Here is a 14,972-nt window from a genome sequence, read left to right on the forward strand (position 1 = left end):
CCTTGCCTACTCGCTCCACTGATGTGCTTGCAGCTCACGGCGAGAAAGACTGGGCTGTAACGTATCACACTTGGGAACATAAATCAATTAAAAAGCTTCAGTGGACATCTTGAAGTAATTAGTTGATAAGAGGTGGACAGTTAGCTTTCCCAGCATGTGTGCAGGTTTGAATTTACTGGCTTTTTACTAGGCCTGTGTAGCCAGAGGAGAAAAAAAAAAAAAAGCTCCTGCCTGTTTGCTGGAGCTAAGGAAGGAATCTGCATGGGGTGCAGCCTTATCAGACTGTTGCCACAGTTCGGGGAAAAAAAAAAAAAAAAGAATAACGATGTCAGAATCTCTCTTGCACGCTGTATTCAGTCTCCCAGTGCTCTGAGGTGCCGATACTCGACGAGCTTCACGAGCCCCGTGTCCGGGCATCTCTCCCCGCCGCCCGCCAGGGGGCGCTGCCGCCACGGGAGCTCCGACGGCGCCGCCGGCCCTGCCGGGGCCCCTCCGCCGGCGCCGGGGGCGCGGAGCGAGGCTCGGTGGAGACGCGACCGCCCGCGGGAAGCTCGGCCGCTGAAGTCAGAGCAACGGGCGGGAATAGGTGTGGAAGGCAAGCTGCCGAAAAACACGGGCAAACCGCGTCGGAAGAAGACTTCGTAGTAGCTAAGCGAAGTTAAAACAAGTAAGTAACCGAAACGATGGAAAACGTTATCTTTTTGCCTGACTTCAGCTTCCTCAGGTGCCAGTAATACTTTCCACTGTCCTACTCAGACACTAAATAAATGTATTTAACGTTCTAGGTCATGCTCTTTAAAAGCCTCCTCCTTAGAAATACGCTCCTAGACAAATCTATGCAATTTCTCAGCTTGAAATGAACTTTAAAAGGTCATATTGATCACAATGTGACTCCCATATATGAAAAAGAATAAAGTTGCTGTTATGGACTTCTTCATAAGCACTGGGAGAATCAAAGACATCCAGCTGGCTAAGCAAAGCTTTTGAAATATGAGCCAGCTCTGCCAGGAGAAAGGAGAATGACTGAAATTCAAACTTCTGTTCTCGCTTTGTGAATTATTACACAAAACTACTAGTCTGGCCAGAAAAATAAAACACTCAAAATATTTACAGAGCTGTTTGCTGCCATTAGCTACAAGGCTAATGAGAAGCATCCATCTTTGGGTTCAGAACCAGAGAGTAGAAAACTAAATTGACTTCCATTATATTTCAGCTATTGTAAGGGTTATGATTTGGGTGGTAAGGTTTATGATTTTTCACTGCTAGAGGAAATCGGTGAACTGTGGTTGCGGAACTCATACGAGCTATAAAGAGGATGAAATCATGCGTGAGCCTTTCAGCTGGCCCCTTGAGCTCACAGCTGAAACTCATTCATGGCACAAGTGTGGTGTAAGAGGGCTAGAAAAGTAGTTCTGTACTCCAAAGTGTTCACAGATTCCACACAAGGGTCACACAATGCCACCTTAGAAATGCTGCTTTGCTGCACTGGACTTCTTCATTTAAAACACCAGCAGTGTGCTAGCTGGCCATGGATGCTGCAGAACTTCTGCAAAACATATTCCCCCCTAGATGGTTGTCAGCAATCTCTTGCTGTTATATTACAGAACTGGTGTGGCCTCCTATGAAAGACCGCAGATCCTCCCCAGATAAGGGAGTAGAGTGCAGCTCCTGTGTCAGTACAGTACTTACCTCTGTCAGATAAGCACAGTGAGGTTATTGCTGTGCTACCACCCAGGTAGAATGGGTATACAGAGTAGAATGTTAAAAATGTACTCCTTTAATCATCTGTGATAAAATTAGGAATATATTTCAGTCAGTGTGCTGTTTATTGGACCCAGATCAATAGGGGTATATGAAAGCTACCATGTCAGCCCTGAGTCTGGACTTCTGCCGATGTAAATCGGGAGTACTTTGCTGAAGAAATGAAGATACAGGGCAACAAAACCAGTACCCACCTAATACAGCTCAGAATGGAAGGGCTAGGTGTCAACATTTGTTATCATGTCTGATTTTGCCATCTCCAATGCATTCATGAAAGCATGGCCATCCAAGGTACCATTTTTTATGATAATAGCAAGAAATCTGACACGATGTTGAGGGTCCAGAACTGTCTGGATGCTTCTCTGGGACAGCTAGCTGCAAGTAACCATCAGCTACAAGACAATAGCAAGGATGCAATAATGAAAGGGAGTCCCAGACTATGCCTACTATTGTCAGGAGATGGTAAGCTTTGTGTTAGTCTGTCCCTGGTATGTGACAGTACTTCAACCGGTTCCAGTCCACGGTAGAAAATACCCTAGTAAGATGGCAGCCTGAATCAGGCTGTAGCTGTTTAAGCTACCCTCGAAGCACCTTAATTTTATCAAGGCTTCTGTCATCAAACAGGCTTTGGTGAGTAAAGAACTGAGCTGTGTTACAGATTGTGCATCTGTCAGGGGCAGCCATGGCCAGTACTCATGGCTTGTCTAAGAGGACATACGACCGTCTGCATGTTGAAAGGTTTATGTGTCATCTTGGCAGCCCTTTTGGATGGCAGTAGTTTTCCATTGTTTGGGAGACTGTCTAAATATAATAAAAGCCCTAAGAGCTGGCAGTATGCCATCTGCTATGTGTCAAGGGGGGCTGAGTCTCTGAGCACAGCAGAAAAATACACTCCAAAGCCCTGGTTTTGCTTGGATAGAGGAGCATCCCACAGCCTGTGCCACTGACAAGAGACCATTGTGCAATGTGTGCCACACTGCCTGGCCACCAAGTGACATCCACAAACAGGCTGCTTTGCACAACAAAGAAAATCCTGCAAAAACTATTTTAGAAGCCTGGAGCAGGACCGAGACTAGACTTATAATGATTTCAGTGTGCACAACAGATGGAGACTTTAGAGTACGGAGCTACTAATCTATGGATTACAGACTCCCTAATTATAGACTGACACTTACCATTTCTGTCCAGTACTACCAGCTGACAGAGGGATCTTGCAAATCAGTGCTCAGCGACAGAATACATTGTTAGGGATAATTAGGGAGGGAATAGAGGATCAGATATTGTCACTGTACTACTGAATCAACCTCTTGCACATTTGTGTCTCTGAATGCTGCATGGAGTTCTGGTCCACTGCAGATTTTGAAAACAATGATACTAGTGCTTGGAAAGGTCCAGAAAAATCTGTATGCATGATCAAAGACATGGCCCACAGCTCTACTCAGCCAGGCTCTTCAGTGACAGGCACTTCCTTGAGAATTAAGCGCATGTCATTCATACATTTCTAGACACGAGCAGGGGAGCCTGTAAGAGCCAATAACAAAATGAATTCTTCAGCATCTCCAACCTTAAACTTTAATTTAATCGTGATACTGATCCCAATGTGGTCCTACCTTACTGACTCTTGGCTTTGGAGCAGACGAAAGCTTGTTATTCCTTTACACATTGTTCTTAATTCTTTCCCAGTCAGTCATACAACAAAACATAAAACAAGATCTACAGATTACTCAATACCGAACCCAAAGATTAACACTGCACTTAACTGAAATAATTGAACCCTGAGACACAAAAAACAAAGCAATCTGCAACCAAGCAGAGACCCCACTGTCATTGTCATGGGCCAAGCAAGAGCCATCAATAAACTGTCATCAAATCTTTTACTCCAGATCCCTAGCCCTAAGAACAACTGTAGGCCAAGCTATTATTTCCAAATTTAACCACACAATAATAGCAAGAACAGAAAACGGCTTCAGTATAGACAAAACTAGAGGGCCTATCTAGAATGATCAGTGCTTTAAGTTCAGAGTCATAACTGAGATGCAGTCATTCACCCTGCTTCCCTTCATATCCATTCATGAAAACTCATTTGCTTACTTCTGTAGGATAACACAACAATCCACCTAGTAAAGTTCAGAAATTAACAGCTCCATAGTCATCACTAAACTGAACAGCCCTAGCCTGTACTGCATCCTAATGCTATTGGTCCCGAATTCCTCAACTGCATCAGACACAGGAAAAACACCAGTCAAACATGGGCCCTCATCTATATTCAAGCCCTAACAGAGCCTAGCAGAAGCAAGAAATTCAAGCTCTTCAACTTTATACTCCAGTATACTGTCTATACTCATGCCTTGGGGACATTTGCTACCCACAGAAGTAAAAGCAAAGCAATTGCAGAGATTAATAACAAAAAACTGGGATCTGGTGAGTTGCTGTCATCAAATTAGGCTTTCAGTGCCTCCAGTCAAAAATGCTGACTTTAGCAATAAGCCTGACTTAATTATCCATACTGGCTCTAGACTGGTGGGAAGCTAATCACTCCTGTGCACACTAGGCCATGTGCCACCTATCAGCCATCTGCAGCAAACCCCATGTTCCCAGGTTCCTGGACAGCTAAACCCTACCTGTAGCGCATCTCGGAGGTTACCAGCTCCCCAGCTCACAAAAAATGACTGCCAGGCCAGCTTCCAGCTGGCCGTGGACACCACACTTGAATACCTTTGGGAATTCCTGCCCCTCCTTCATGGATGGCCCTCCCAGCATGGCAGCCCAGCTCTCGTGGCACCTGCTGTGCCATGCCAATGGGTCAGTGCCAGGTCCCCTGCTGGAATAAGCCCAGAAAACCTCATCTGTAACAGCACTGGCAGTAGCTTCCAGCATGTGGAAGCTCTGTGGGGAGTAGGCTCATCTGAGCTCTGCCCTGGCAAGGCGAGGCACAGCAAAGACTGCTCTGGGGGATTTAAAATTCAGTGACGGAAAGAATCATGGAATCATAGAGTATCTGACTAGGAAGGGAACCAGAAGAATCATCGAGTCCAAGTCCTGGGTCCCCAAAGGAACACCAAAAATAAAAAATAAAAATCAGACCATGTGTCAGAGAGCATTGTCCAAACGCTTCTTGAACTCTGTCAGGCTTGGTGCTGTGACTATTTCCCTGGGGTGGGGAGCCTGTTCCAGTGCCCAACAACCCTGTTGGTGAAAAGCCTTTTCGTGTTATCCAGCTTGAATCTCCTGTCACAGCTTCAAGCCGTTCTCCCAGGTCCTACTGCTGGTTATGAGAGAGAAGAGATCAGCGCCTGCCTCTCCACTCCCCCTTGTGAGGGATTCGTAGACCATGATGAGGCCTCCCCTCAACCTCCTCTTCTCCAGGCTGAACAATCCAAATGACTTCAGCCATTCCTCGTACGTCTCCCCTCTAGCCCCTTCACCATTTTAGTTGTGCTCCTTTGGACACTCTGACAGTTTTATATCTTTATTATACAGAAAGCATCTGTGCAGTGCATAAGGCTGCAGAACTAGGCAGTGTAGGTATTAAGTTTTCTAGATTGGAGCTCAGGAGAATTAATTTTGCCCAAGTCTCAGTTTTAGTGCCAAAAGAAATGCCCACACAATAGCATAATGTACCCCAAACTAAAAATGGGCTTGGAAAGCCAAGCAGGATATGCCAGTGCTGTGTGGATGTGCCTGCTGTACTCCAGTCTGTATTCTCTACTGCCTTTCTGCTTTCTGCTTTCTATAGGGCAGAGCTATTTTAGCAATAGCTGTTCTGGGGTTAGTTCAGCTACACCTGGACTGAAAGGTTTCCATTGGGTATGGCCATCAAAATGGAAACTTTTTGGAGTGTGGACTGGCCTCTCTCTAGTAGACTTACACTGTCAGTGGGCAGAAACCCCAAAGTGAATTATGATGTCTGGTTGTTGCTTGAATGCAATAATGCATTTAAAAACAATAATATTAACAACAATTAGAATAATAATTGTTGTTTTAGAGCCAAAATAACTCTGAATTGGAAAGAAAATGAACCATTTTCAAAATAGGGAAGAGATGGTTTTCACAAGTAGAATTCACTTTTGGTTTATTAGGAAAACTATGAATAGTCTAACATTTGGTTTAGATTTAAAACATGCTATGACTAGAGGAATTATGAAATTGTAATTTTGTTGCTTACATTAATGCAGATCTCATCCTGACTGATAATACAGGGAGTTATCATCTGTCCACTGTAAGGAGGTACACATTGTCCCCTCACTACAGATAGCAGAATGATTTATAAATATCAGTTCAACTGAAAAACACTGCTGTGTTTCATATAGGTGGGTTTTGTACAGGTGAACATCTATCTGTATTGTTCAATAAGTCCATGAGCATCTTCACCAAATAATCCTTTCCTAAAAAGAAAAGAAAGAGAAAGCCAAAAGAAAGTTCAAATTTCAAACTATGTGACTGTTTTGTCATACTTTACAGTTCACAAATGAAAATTCACATAATTATCAATTCTAAAATCAGGAAATGTTTAGGCAAAAGTCTGGGGTGATTCAGGTTTATAATCACTGTATTAATACACATCTTAATATTAATGAATTAATAAATGATATCCTCCTCTCTGCTGAAGGAAAGTAAATACAAAAGAACACGGTGAACTAAGATGCATATTTAAGTTTTAATATAAATATATTTCAGCATTTGCTTGGCTATATGAAATGGGAATTTGAGGTCCAGTAACCTGCTGAAGTGAAAGCCAGCAATCATGAGATCTACAAGAGTACACTATTCAAGGTGGACATGGCCCTATACCACCAAATAAATGCGTGAAGATTATTGCATGCTGAAGCTACCAAGGAATTATTGTGGCAGGCTGGGTTAAAAGCTGAGACTTTGTAAGTGAATCTCATTCTGCTCATAAGGTGGTTTTTGCTCTGTGAATAAAAGACATCCAGAGCTCTCATGCCAAGCCTAAACTAAAAAATCACGCAAATATGCACAATTATTAGATTCTGATCCTCAGAGGACTCGGGGAGAATGAATATTTATGAAACAAGGTGACTTGCGGAAGGAATCTGGGTATTTTAAAAAAGGCTTAGCTTCATCTGGTTTCCTTTAGACGCATAAAGCAGATTTGCTGAGTTACTGCATTCTTGTTTGATGTCTTACATGAAATCATATTATTAAGTCCAGAGACACAGCTGACTCTTCACACCATCCTGTTTAGCATTTCACCATTGCCACAGCAACTGCCACAAACAGCATGCTAACCCTGAGTGGCAGCATGTCCCAGTGCTTGCCACTCTGGTCAGGAGAGCAGAGCCACAAGCACAGCCTGAGGCGCTGCCCCCCTGGTGATGGCCAGGGTGAATTTTGGGGGGAGGTGGCAAGTGGTGGCAAAGAGTGGGGAGAGTGAGGGAAACCTTCAGCATAAACTCAAGCAGAACGTAACTGTACCAGCATGAGTGCTTACCAACAGGCAGACGCTGGAGTATTTCCCAGGACAATAATATTACCTGGTGATCAACCTCCCCTCAGGCCCTGAACATCTAATGTCAACTGAATATTTTGATGTTATTGGTTTTCAGGAAGCATGCAGAACAAATTATTATCAAGATGGTATTTCAATTTTGCTTAAACCAGAAGTAACGGCTTAAATGAGTGTTGTTACCCCTGATTTGCAGGGATATAACAGAAAGCAGCCTAGCTTAGGAGTCCAGAGAAAGCAGGCAGAAAGCAAAAAGGTGACGTATTCCTGCCTGACCCTGACAGTGGTGAAGCCAGGAATGAAGGCCCAGGTTGGAGGGGCCTGTGTCTATCAGTATCAGTTTTGTATTTGAGTGCAAAAAATGTGATAGGAAATTTGTGATTTTACAAATTAATACCAATAATGGTACAGGAAAAATATGCTCACCTCCTGTACCCATTTTGAAATACAACCATGAATGCGAAAGAAATCTTGAGCTGATCTGATTTAAAAACAAACAAACAAAAAAAACCCTCACACTTTTTGATGAAAAATACAGCAGAAATGTGAAGACTGACTGCAAAAACTGTGAGAGGCAAAACTCTCCCATTCTCAGCTTTAGAAATTGTAAGATGTTGACTGAAATGCTGGAAATCTGACATTAGTTTGCAAACCGAAAAAGTCACTAAAATTGTGACTGGAATTGGTTTCCTAGCAATTTTCTAAATATGTATCTCAATATGTATCGTAAAGAAGTGTGACATAGTATTAGAAGTAGCTAAAGAAAAGCCCTCTCTATTCAGAAGAGACAAAAACATCGATTAATGTGAGCAGTCTCACCATTGAATGGGACAGACCATGCTTTATGTCAAGGACACATAAAGCTCTCTCTGCTCTCTGATTTTGCCCCTCTAAGTACATTAGCTATGGTTTGCTATACAGATGACACTTGGGTCATCCAGCAATAGAGGGAGGGAGTTCATGACCACCGTTAGACACCAGTCTCCTTCCTGCAGTCAGCCAGCCACACAGTGGTGATCTAAGTGCTCCAGAATGCCTTCAAACTGCACATGAGCAGACTGGTACCCACCCACAAAAGACATCTGTTCCAGAGAAAGTCCTCTTATGTGGAGAACTTGCAGTGCTTTGCATGAACCAATGCAGCTCTGAAATGTTTCAATTAAAATATCCAGCATCTACTCCCAAACACAGAACTGGCTGAGGCCTTCTGTCATCACTTCTTGGAGGGGAAGATGCTTCTCTCCATCGCTAAAAAGGCAGCAGAAACTCTTGGTGTGCTTTATTGCTGCAATCTTTATTCAGGCTCTACTGAAACTGTGCTCACATGTTAGTGTCTCTTTGGCTGAGCTACATGTCTGCTCCTTAGTGGTTGCTAACTCCCAGATGCTTTAGAGGCTCAGGTCTTTTGCAGACTATTTCCTGTATGAACAAACTGGAGTATAAATTCAGCGATAATCATAAAGTAGTGACTCATTAATTCCTATATTCTTATAATAACTCTAATTAGGTTATGTGCATTGAAAGATTTGAATGAGTAAGCTTCTGGAATTTAAAGTCTCTTGCTTGTACATTCTTTGTATGTTTTCAACTATCCTAGAAGTTCAGTAATGTTAACCTGACTGAAAGCATACATTATAAAACAAGATTATTAATCTGCTTTTCAAGGTCTGGAGGAAACATAATGAGCTTCACTTCCTGGAGACAGATAAGGGAATTCTGAAAGTAGGGCCTTTCCCTCTCAGTGGGGAATTCGCTGCCCTTCCAGAAAATTAGCTGGCAATAGACAACATTTTTCAACAGCAGCTTCCAAGTTAGAGATCTGAACTTATGTCCAGGCATGAATAAAATACAACTAGATTTTTTTTTTTTCAAGATTAATGGCGAGCATACACTGCAAAAGGAGAAGGGAAGTTGGCAGATTTGGAAATACTCAGCACACAGGAAAATCAGTCCATTTTCATTACGTACCTAAAAAAAGATTTTTATGAATGAAACCCAGCCAAATCCAACATTCAGACAGGTAGCACTGGCTGCAGTCATCTTGGGTCCTGAATTTGCAAGCTGTGATACTATCTTTAACTTAAAAGCATGGAAACATTCTTAACTACATAAAGAGCATTAATCCTCAGTCTAAAATGTGTAATGTGTTTTCAGGATGAGAACCCTAGTATCTTGTAATTATCTCTCTCTCTTCATTCTCATGTTATATGGCCTTCTTTGCCACATTCCCAGCAACTGTTCTCAGCTGTGGTATACCTTGATGACTCCTACAATATCCCTGGCAATCCACATCTTCTGTTTCTGCCATAGGGGCCCTCTTGCTAGCAGGGGAAATATGGACCTTTCTGGACCATTCCTCATCATCATGGAAAGTGCTTTGCAAGCCTCAAAGAAAAATGCTGCTGAGCTAGAAACAATTACTGTGCAAGTGTAAGTAAACAAACTGTAGTTTTAAACAAAGGAAGTACAGAAAAATCACACATTCCTAAGCAGGGCTGAAACATACATATTACATGTTTATAGGACAAGCCAGAGAAAAGCAGTGGGTAGCTATTTGAGGTGGAGTTCATGTACTCCTGACCTATTCCAAGTTCCAGAATTGCTGTTCAGAAAGCACTCTCCTACATCTCTTCATCCAGAACCAACACACACTTAAACAACAGTGTTGTTTTTAGACATAGTTTGAAAGTATCTGTATAATGTTTTTCCTGTAACTTCAGAGAATGTGGATTTAATGAAGGAGATAAGAAGCTTCCGGGACATTTTGAACAAGCTCCTAGGAATGACAATATATACCAAGTATTAAAACAAAAAGACAACAAGCCACAATGGTTTGGATTCCTTTGTATATGAAACAGAGAACTTTGAAATTGACTAGTTTGTCAAAGTTTATTCTTAAGCTCCAGGTAAACCAGTCAGTACAGTTCCAATAGCTTAACTGATATGGGCTGTGAAAAGAATTTGAGCATTCCAGCCTGGCAAGAAAGAAAAGCCTCTATTTTTACGTTCTCAACAGAGCACTCAGAAACTTCCAGAGTTCATCATGGTATCTGTTACTTAGGTTCTTATCAGTTAGCTTAGGCATTGAATGAAGAATTTGCATATTTTAATACTGACAGTCACTTAATCTAAACCTGTAAGAACACACCATGGACATTGTTCATAAGCTGTGTGAGTATCTGCACATATTTGCTTGACAAGCTCACATCCTCACTTCCATGTCAGAACATACACATCAGAAATAGTGGAAGGGTAAAAGAAAAACACAGTGAAGCAGAAAGACGACCCTGCAAAAGTAACTTGCCATGTTCTTACCCACACTTTCCACTTAGAGCAATCTGTAGTAATGGGAAGATATAGGGAAAATGAAAAGGACTTTAGCTTCTTGGTTTACAGACTCAGAAGAATGGTACATTTGGCAGTAACAGGTATGAAATTCCTAAAATATTTTGTGTTTTGTGGGATGCAGGAAAGCTATGCTGCAGTTAAGGCATTAGCACATCTGGGGTGCAGATTGATTTCAAACTCAGAAGTTCAAGGTTTATCATGAACAGATACAACATTCATATGCTTTTCTAGGGAAATGTCACCTTTTACAATTTTCCATTCCAAGACACCTCACTCTGTTCTGAAAGTGCACAACCCCTTGGCATTCATATCTTGCCCATACTTTTGTAAGGGCCCACATCAAAACGCTGCAATTTGGACCCTGTGTTCCAACCTCTCTTTCTTTCTCCCAGCAAGAAAGCATCTGTATCTTTATCTATTCATCTCTCTCTTTGCTCTTTATTTTTCGTATTTAGTAATATTCTGGTGATGACACTCAGCACAATGGTATGCTGTGGTGCACAAGTTACTATTAAGCAGGAATGAGCCTGTGGTGTGGTAAGTCTTTCTGATTCCTTTCACTGCAATATGACTTTGGTATGATACTCACAAGCCATTGGTTTAGAAGTAAAAGCAGATGAGATGAAAGAACCAAGCAGGAAACTAGGAAAATCTTCACACTGAACAAAGGAGGGTGTGAACATGTAATATAAAGACAAAAAATTGATGTTGATTTAGTGTATGTGATACATGGTGATCCTGTGAGCCCACATAATACCCCACCCCATCCAACCTATTCTTCCAAAATTGTTAAGAGATTAGGTAGCAAGATTTTTATTGCCTCACCCTTTCAGCTGGCAGTTAAACACTGGCAAAGGCTGGAATGGACTATCTTCCTCTGCTGCCTACACTTTGCACTTCTTTCTGCAGAGGAAAGCAATGCCAAACCAGACCCAGAGACATAACAGCATCCTGAAATGAGGATGAAATACCTGGGGCTTCCACTTCCAGCTTCTGACATGGGGTCCCAAATTTAATCCTAGATGTGCAGCCATCCAGGGGCAATTTGATACTTAAGTGCCTATTGTCATCACAGAGAAAGAAAAGAACAATATATTAAGTAGAAAACAGCAAAAGTTATAGCATATTGGGGAATAGTATATTGTCTCCTTTTTGGCCCCTAAAGCAAAAGTTGCTAAAAAAAATTAGTGCTTGAACCTGGGAGCATAACCCTACATGCACATCCTGCTTGTTTTGAGGTTCACTGCAGAGACCTTTTTTACAGACCAGTGGACTAGACCCTTAGCAGCTATGCACGTCACAGTTCAGATGGAAGGATCACCTATTCGGATACAAGGATTTCCCTGGGAAACAGGAATCTACCAGGGGTGGTCTGAAACTGGCACAGTCTGTTCTTCTTCCCCACCCCCTGGGTGCATCGTGGGCCTGACATTGACCTGAATGTGGCAGGATTTACTTTTGACTAAGTCTGCCTTTCTCAGATGACTTTTTCTAGGTACATTCAATGCAGATGAGTTTGGGTTCTGGCATTCTGACAGAGTCTTAGGTTTCACGTGAGTAGCTGAAAGTGAGTTCAGGGAACAACTCATTCCAAGACCACGTGTAAAGAAGTGAAGGGCAAGATGTGTCCTGATGATGGATTTTAGTAATACAGAACTTTTTCTGCCATAAGCTCTGCTTGCTTTTTTTCTCTTGGACATAATTAGCAAGCAACATAGTTGGACATTAACTGTTTTTATCTATTTCACTATCTCTATTGAAGGAATAGCCCACTAGTCCTTAATGGTTGTCAGATAATGTGGCAATAATTTCAAAGGGAAATTATGGGGGACAGTGAATACAGACTGAACACAATTACTAATGTAACTACATAAGATGGAGGTGTGGCTTGCTGGTGCTGAAGCTGCTGAGACTCTTTTCTTTACTGCCATACTATCTTTGTTCTTCATATGCAGTGGAACTTGCCTTTTTTTTTTTTTTTTTTTTTTTTTTTTCCCAGCAGATGATGGTATAGTATCAGCTTCAAGAAGGTTCTTAAAGTGCTTTGAGACTGTTAATTTCTTGCCCATCTCTTCTTAGGGCATCTCAGAGACCTGGCTGATATGCCTGACTAATGGAGTTAGACATCTTTTGTTTGCCAACACTATGACAAAAAAAAAAAACAATTTTTTTTTAAGCTCTGTTATAAACCGTAGCAAGCCTGAGTCTGATTTCTGCACAAACGTATCTCCAATGATGTATGTTCCGGTTAATCCAGCTTTACACCAGGTGTGTTAAGATAAGAATTTGATAAAACCAACTCTTCTAGCTAAGATGAACACAGCAAGATGAAACTATCATAATTCTGGATACTTTTGACAGGAAGCAGTACTAAGTAGAAATGGAAGTAAAATGTGGATGGGTAAATTTTAGCACAAATGACCTTTCTAAGTCAGTCCCAAAGAGAAATGTCAGTATCCCCTTTCATCTTGACTCCACCACAAAGACAACAGACAAGTGCCTCATGTGGGTCTTGTCAGCAACCCTTTATGCAAAAGCGGTGTGAGAGGAATGGAGCCACAGATGGATCAGATTAGACCTGGCACTTCTTTGCTGCATGTGGCAGATTGCAAGAACAGCTACCTCTGCAAGGCAGACAGCATGTCTATTAGACAACTCAGACCACTGGCAAAGTGCCTGTGAACAAAGACAGCTATCTCAGACACTTCTGTCATGCTACTCTGACCTGACTGTGCCTACCAGATGCATAATGAAGGCATGAGTGCTCTGTTGCAAGCCATTACCCCTCTGCAGCAGGAGGCCTCAGAACCATAATCCCATCATATCTTTGCTTCTTTGCTGTCTAAACAGTGCAAGCATGTAATACACTGGAGTGGAAAACCAAACCACAGAACAGTGTGTGATTGTCTAATCACATCTTAGAAACAAAACCTGCTTAGAGTCCCTAGTATTTATCTTTCCCATATCCCTTTATGGGTATAAGCAGAGTCTTATGTGAAGTTGCAGTGAAAAGTGCAGTTTCACTGGATGGAAAGCACTTTAGAATTAGGGTTCTATTGCCCTGCCAACCAAGTGGTAAAGGGCAGAGGCAGAGGAGATGATCAGCACACTTGCTCACACAGTGCCCAACAACTGTCTTACAACGAACAGCTCCTCTTGTTGGTTATCATGAGAGGTGAACGCCAAGTTCAGCAGTGCTGTCTGTTACATGGGTTACCAAACACACGAATCAACCAGTGCGTGGACAGCCCACATGTCCCACTGCAGTGTCCCTGTGAGCTGCATGCCAAGGGTGGGGAGCAGCAGGTGAGCAAGAGCTGTGTGCCCAGGAGAAGAAGATTCCCACAAGGTTTTTCTGCATTGCTGTCACTGATTGCTGTCTGTGCCGGAGGCTCTTATTGGACTCCTAGAACTCTGCAACTGTCAGATGAAATGTGCTAATTAAATGAATGCAAATTATTTTCACGACGTATTTTGGCTGTTACTGACCTGGTTAGAAACACGTAAGTATATTAAAACTGAAAGCAACTGTAGATTATTGTTCATCCACAGAGCTGTCTGCTTACCTGAAAAAAACATGTGCTTTAGAAAGCTTTAAAGCACATTCAGCTGATTAGAAGGTGACATGTCTGGGGTGTAAGTACCTAACATGGATCTTTGCATTTGGGCTCTTTTTCACTTCATGCATAAAATTTCCAGAGACGCTGTTTTAGTTTAAATAAAATCTACAAAACTTTTTTTTTTTTTTCATTGGGACACCCCTCTCCTGCAGTGTCTTCCTTCAACTGAGACTTCAGCCAGGACTTAGGTTCATTCTCAGGCCAACAAGGATAAATTTCTGTTATGATTACTCTCCCTGCTTCTGCTTGCAAGCAGATGGAAGCCAAACCTTTACTGGTTAGTACATGGTTCCCTGGTGTGGTTTGGAAAGAAACAGTAATAATTTCAGACTTTCTCTGGACTAGCAGCATTCTGACCTTTGTAGTTTTGTCCTTGCTCAGCATGTGTCACCTCAGTACCTCTGCAGCTAATTTGCAGGACCTGAATCTCGTTCTTCATTTATCACACATTTTGCACCACTGAGGGAAAAAGAGGCTTATAACCCAAGCGGTGGTGAGCAGAGACTATGAAGGGAATACAGAAAGATACAAAAGCAGCTGTTATCAACCCTTCCAAACATGCTAGAGCCCCGACAGGAGACGAGCATCTGTGTGGGAGAGCTGGAGGCAGAAGTGGAATTTCCAGCCTCTCAGAAAACAGCAACAGTGATCTGTCCATAGAAATGGTTATCCATATGTTGCACCACAAGCAGTTTCAATGCCTCCCATGTGAGGCTATGGGTTTGTGAGCCCACTGTGATGTCTGAGGTGATACAACAGGCAACACAAGCAAGTTC

General features: G+C 42.2%; 1 protein-coding gene across 1 annotated transcript in view; it reads left to right on the forward strand.

Moving 5' to 3' along the window:
• Positions 1-544: 544 nt before the first annotated feature.
• The window catches only part of DPYSL3 (dihydropyrimidinase like 3), a 55,716-nt gene continuing 41,288 nt past the window's right edge, over positions 545-14,972 (forward strand). Inside the window, exon 1 of the mRNA XM_084535521.1 lies at positions 545-667. The gene's annotated coding sequence lies outside the window, so the exon portion shown is untranslated. The remainder of the gene's footprint in view (positions 668-14,972) is intronic.

The sequence above is a fragment of the Aythya ferina genome (genome assembly GCF_964211825.1).
Source record: "Aythya ferina genome assembly, chromosome: 14".
Taxonomy (NCBI): Eukaryota; Metazoa; Chordata; class Aves; order Anseriformes; family Anatidae; genus Aythya; species Aythya ferina.